This window comes from Symphalangus syndactylus, chromosome 4 (genome assembly GCF_028878055.3).
Source record: "Symphalangus syndactylus isolate Jambi chromosome 4, NHGRI_mSymSyn1-v2.1_pri, whole genome shotgun sequence".
Classification (NCBI taxonomy): domain Eukaryota; kingdom Metazoa; phylum Chordata; class Mammalia; order Primates; family Hylobatidae; genus Symphalangus; species Symphalangus syndactylus.
In genome coordinates this window covers 147,278,178-147,284,432 of record NC_072426.2, presented here as the reverse complement: position 1 = coordinate 147,284,432, position 6,255 = coordinate 147,278,178, and the positions used below count along the sequence as shown (strand labels likewise).

Genomic DNA, 6,255 nt, shown 5'->3' with positions numbered 1-6,255 from the left:
AGGAGAATTTGTCTTTTGCTGTCACAATCTTCAGCTACCATTCAGCTAAATGTTGTTTGGAATAATACGGCCTTAATGCCCCTATCTCCTGCTGAATTGCTCAGACGGGTAGGAGATTAGAGTGAAAAGAGGTGCCGGTATTATCTGTGCGAATGCGCCAGGGGTCACGCTACACTAACAGGGCCGTCCCAGTCAGGGTGACAGAACCCAGCTGCTGGCTCCAGGCTCCATCGTCAGAAGGTTCCACTTACTGTGGAACTCTGTCTCCAGAGAGCATGGATTCTAACTAGTTTTTTTCCACCTCTAAAAAAGTGGCTAGCTCATCATTATTGTCCTCATTTTTTAGGAAGGACCCACATGTGAAACCACTTACCTGTTTAACCCTATGAACTTGAAGAGAACATGTAATGCCACTTAAAATACCTAAGCTCAGGTTCTGCCTTCAGCGACTCCTGGTAGTAGTGCCCTTATGAGCCATTTATCTAGAAGGTAAGGTATTTGATTTTTAAAAAAAATGTACACACATTCTCCACCATCAGATTTGATGTGACTGCATTCTACAAACTGTTTAGTTCCTTTTTATTTATCCTGGAAAAAAGTCACATTCTATGCACACGGATCATTGTGCACTTGCATTTTAACCTTCAAGAATCTTCTTGGTACTTTTTCTAATGTGTAAGGAAAATAGTTCCCATTTTTCCTCTGAGCACTCCTTATTCATGGTAATCCTTTTTCTTTGTAAGATGGGAAGAAAATTCCCAGTCTTGTTTGGCTTAGGGCTAATTCTGGAAGCAGCTCTCGTTTGTTTTCTTGTTTGTTTCTGGGGGTGACATTCTTTGGGTCAAGGGAACTCAGAATCTGGGATGTTAACTTCGCCGGTAGAGGGAGATAGAGCTATCTAACAGCTTTACAGGGCACAACCTAAGGCCAGACTAATATTTTTTTGCATGAAATTGCTTCTTAATGCTCTATCGATAATAAAAATTTTTTACATTGTTTTTACTATAAAAGTGAAGAAGTAAATGAAACCATCCAGACCCTTCGAGGAGCACAAGTCAGGAGAAGCTTACTGGTTTACAAAGTAGTCTTGAAAAGTGAGTCCTTTTTGAAAGACAATTTTTAAAATTATGTTTATTAGACAACCATAATTTAAAAACATTATTAAAATAAAATTGCATTTACACAGGGCCAAAAAGGGTGGGGAAAAATTCATCCTGGAGCTAAAAGCCCAAGGGAGCCCTCGAATTTGATTACTTGTTACCTGATTGGTGTTTAAATGGTCTTGCTGTGTTACTGCATGGCATAGATTCTTCTCATCATTGAATGCTCTTGCACTGGGGGAAAAAAAGGCTATGAAAGCATTTTTGGTGCCCCATTTTTTCATTTATCAGCATTTGTAATTATAGTTAAGTGCTTCCAAAACAGGGTTTCCATCTAAGAAAGGTCCTGCTTTTATGTGATGCTTTTAACTTTTCAAAGTATTTTTATATGTACTATCTCATTTTAAAGTAGATCTGACACAACCCCAATCTATTAAGGAAGTGACCCTTTAAACCTAAAACACTCTGGCATTTTCTGAGCTAGACTTATCTTAGCTACCATTATAAAACTTAATGAAAGTAATGGTGATACTAAAACTTCCATATTCAGAACAAAATTTATCTAGGTAGAAGATTTGCAAGGAGCCATTCAGTTATTCTTTTAACATCCAGAGGGCTTTTACATTTTTATTTCAATCAGTTGAAGTTATCTGTTGTTTGCGTTAAAAGTAATACTGTCAAGAATTTTATTATGGCCACCACTGTGGCCGATAAACTGAAAATTTTGTAGAAAAAGGTTTTGTGAGTGTGTCCAGACTCATCCATAAAATAATAGGAAGTTTGAGTTGTCCATTTTTAAAGGTATTTTTTAGAATATGATACATTTTATCCTCTTGAAGAGTTTGCACCATGCCCTTTTTGAAGCACGTGCTCCCTCCATGGTATCTTAAGAAACATTGGATATTCCAACACTGTTTTTGATTGTCTAAATTTCTGTAGCTAGGAAACTGGGATGTCTAATCTGGTTCTTGTCCATCTTCTGGAATAACAAGGCCATTTTGTTACAGGCCAGCAGAGATATTGACTCTGTCAAAGTTGTTGATTCAATTCTGAATAACCATCCGAATGTGTATGGCTGAGTGGTCATGCATTGAGTAGCGCTGAGAAATGAGGATGCTGGTTATAAGCAGTAAAAATCAATTGCTTCAGCTGGGCTAAAATTTCCTGGGGAAATGTTTTTCCCCAAGCTTGAGCCAAGTCTGAGATAAAAAAGCACTATTGTCATCTCCTGAAACTAAATTAGCAGAGAATCTGGGTTGGTTCCTTGATATTTCCAAACTCTGTCATTTTCTCTATGATTTGCTTCTTTTTTCTAAGTTTGTTGCGCTTATAAATTCTATACAACAAATTATTAATGGGGCTATGTGTAGTTAACATGTACAGAAATACATGTTCTTTTTTTTCTAATTTAGGCAGGACACTGGAGCAATTAATTTTGATTTAGTAATGTTTCCCATGCACTTTTATCATAGTGTAAGAGAGGGAATTATTTTGAAAGATATTGCTTTTTACTTTTAAAATTTATGACATTCTTTGTTGGTTGAACTTGAGGAAATAATAGATTATGGGAGAAAAGTTACCATGTAAGTAACCACCCATTTCAGGAAAAAATACTGATTTTATGTTTAAACAATTTTTTTAATTGTACCTTAGTGCCAACATTGAAGTATTTTTAAATTTAATTTTATTATAATTGTAATTAATAAAGCCTGCTACAATCATATGTTTCTGTAGGTACTTATCTCATAGGGCTTTTATGAAGATTTAATGCAATAACTTATATGAAAATACTTCATACAGAAAGTTTCTAGTTACTACTACTGTAATTATTTTACTAAACATATTCAAGGCATCTTTGAGGTTCAACACAACCTTAGGGTTAGAATCTGAAACATAAAACAGAAAAAGACCGTTTTATCCAAAGGACCCAGATGAACTTCTTGAAATTAGTAAATCCCATGATATTCTTATTTTAATAAATGTTATAAACTTAAGAATAAATATATGCAACCCCTTTCAGATATGGCATTGTCTTTTTCACATCTTTCAGCTTCCAAATACCTCTGAAGTATGTATTTATGCTTTACTTAGCTGAGAAAATTGAGGCCAAAAGAGAGGAAGCTAATTGTTAAATTAGCTTAGTCTCAAATGGCAATTAAATTTAAATCTTCCACTTTCAAGTCTGAGATTGCTTCCATAGCTCATTCATAGTTCCTGGTCTTATAGCTTCACCTTAATTATTATTATCAGATTGTTTCCTTAATTTCCAGGTATCTATACCAAGGTTGTGCTTTAAATGGAAAATCAGATGGCTGAGGTTTACTGACACATTTATTCTCGCTATAATTTCCTTAAATGTATTTATTGAGCAACTACTATGGGGTCAGATGCTATAAAAGATGCTAAGAACAAAACAGGCAAAAAACATCTACTATCTTGGAGTGAACCTTCTGGGGTTGAGGAGTAAAGTGGCGGTGGCAGGGGAGACAAAATAAGATTAGTAAGTAAAATATACAGTATGACAGAAGGAGCTGAGGAGAAAAACAAAACAGGCAAGGGAGCTAAAGAGTATCAAGTGGTAGAAGAGCTGCAATTTTAAATAGGGTGTCCAGGCAAGGCCTTGCCAGGAAGGAGCCATTTGAATCAGGACCTGAAGCTGAGGAGTGAGCCTGGGGGAGAGCTGGAAGAAGAGGATGTTAGATTGAATGGCTGCGAGTTCTAGGAGGAAGAAGCATACAGGACATGTTGGAACCAACAAGCAGCCCCCGGTATGAGTAGAAGTTCAGGTCAAGAAGTAGCAGAGGCTAGACCATGAGCTTTTACTCATAACGAGATGAGAAGTTATTGCAGGACTAAGGACAGAAAAAATGTCATGGTCAGATGTGTTTTAACATCATCACAGGCAGTTGTGAATACATTTAGGGAAGCAAGAACAGAAGCAGAAACGCCAGTTAGGAGGATATTGCAATGGTGAACAATCGGGGCTTCTAGTAGTGTGATGATGGGGGTGATGAGGTGATGAGTAATTAGAGACTAGATATATTTTGGAAATACAAACCTGTGGCAGAGATCATAGGCTGTCCTCCATAATCTGTTCCCCCTTTCCTCTTGGTCATATGGGTGCCCAGCTAGAGACTACATTTCCAAGCGTCCTTCGTAGCTAAGATTGTCCATAAGACTAGGGTCTCACCAGTGAGATGTAAGTAGAAGGGATGTGGGCAGACTCCAGGCTATCTTCCTAATGATAATTGCCCTGCATTTGCTTCTCCTTTTTCCTTCTTTCTAGAAACCAGGGCACTTGGAATGTAATGAGGGAGGCAGATCTGTCCCGCTGTCATGGAGCACTGACTACCATCTTCCCTGAACTCTTACATGAGAAAGAACAAATCTCTAAGGTTGTTAGCCTCTATTTTGTGATCTCCTTATTAGAGCAACTGAGCCTATACCCTAACAAATAGACGTTCATAAGATTTGCTGATGGATCAGATGTGGATGGGAGACAAAAAGAAGAGTTAAGGATGGTCCTAAGGCTTTTGGCCTGAGCAAAATGTGTCATTTACTAAGATGTAGAAGATTATGGGAAGAAAATATTTGGCAAGAAGATCAAGAATACAATCTTGGGCATGGCACATTGCACATGTCTAGTTGACATATCTTTTAAAAATAATTTTTCATTAGCCAAACTAGTACTTGCTTTAAAAAAAAAACCCACTAAGCTCTCTAGGTGCACTAAGCATTGCACAAAACTAAAAGGAGACACTCTCCTATTTTCTAGGGGTTCACAATTTAATGTAAATCATACAATGGGCTGAGTGTCAGATCAAAATTATACCCCACATTTAGAAATTTCTATAGAGGAACCCATTCAAGTTTTAATTGAAATGCCATTATTACTTAAGCTACTTTATACAAATTATTCTGCTAGAATACCTTTATAATTGTAATGATCTCAAAATATAGGTATTTAATATATACAAATATTATAACCCATCTCTTTTTTATGCATAAGCCAATTTTATGTGAACATACGATTGTACGTTTTGAAACTGAGCAGAGAGGGTTTTATTAAAAATCATTTTGCATAGCTTCAATCTAGTCCAAAGGAGTGATGTTGCTCTTAGCTACTTTTCCCATTATTGTCTCCTCTATAATCCACTCTACCCAATTAATAACAAAGTCAAGGCCAGACATTAAGAGGCAATATAGAGACAGTGAAGGAAAATGTTTCTGACCACCAGAGGATCACTTACTTTATGCATTTATCTATCTTCTTCACGTACATTCTTTGCATTCTATCTCTGCACAGAGTTCTCTTAAAGTCCAAGACTGCCACCCAAGGCCTACACGTTCGTCCAGCAGATCTTGTTTGGGGCCTGTCTCGGGGACTTGTGAATGCCAACTTCTTTTTCTATCACTTTCTCAGACCACTTAGGTCACATGCTCCATCACCTCAATACCATCTTTTCTGTTACTTCCAACATTATACAATTTGAGAAACTATTCTCCAAACAGAAGAAGGCTAGAATACCAACCCTAGTCCCCTCCTGCGCTTAGCCTGGACGTTTTAATAGTGACATTGTATAGACTTCACAATATGGATCATTAGCAGTGAGTATAGAAATTTCAGAGAAGAAATTAATAACACATACTTTAGAAATCAATTGCTTCTTTTGCACAAAAAAGATGACAATATAGCATACTGGTTAAGAGGGCTCTCTGTGGACTCAAAAAAACCTAGGTTTTGAACACTTCCACTTACTACAGTGGGATATTCGCATGTCTCACTTAACTTCCCTAAGTTTCGGTTTCCTCATCTTTTAGACAGGAAAAATACTGAGATTTATGCACAATATGAAGGATTCAAAAGATTTTCTTGAGTGTGGATGGCACAACATCTGCTAAGCACTTAGCACACAGCCTTGTACGTAGCAAACAAAACTAGGCTCCAAATTAAGTTATGTAGTTAAAAATAAAAACCATTTTTACATGTGTTATTTCACCTTTTAATCTCACCATAAATTTTATGTATGAGAGAAGATATTATTTCCATTTTGCTACCGAGGAAATAGACATCAAGAGAATGTTGAGTGATTTGCATGAAGAAACCAGTGTTAAATGGAGATTTAAGCTAAATGGAGTTCAAGTTCATCCCATT

The 6,255-nt window shown here is 36.8% G+C and overlaps 1 long non-coding RNA gene across 1 annotated transcript; it reads left to right on the top strand.

The window, feature by feature from the left end:
• Positions 1-300: 300 nt before the first annotated feature.
• LOC129480354 (uncharacterized) lies at positions 301-4,477 on the top strand. Its single transcript, XR_008657006.2, has 3 exons — positions 301-489; positions 1,012-1,094; positions 4,387-4,477. It is a non-coding gene; the product is annotated as an uncharacterized lncRNA (long non-coding RNA).
• Positions 4,478-6,255: the final 1,778 nt, after the last annotated feature.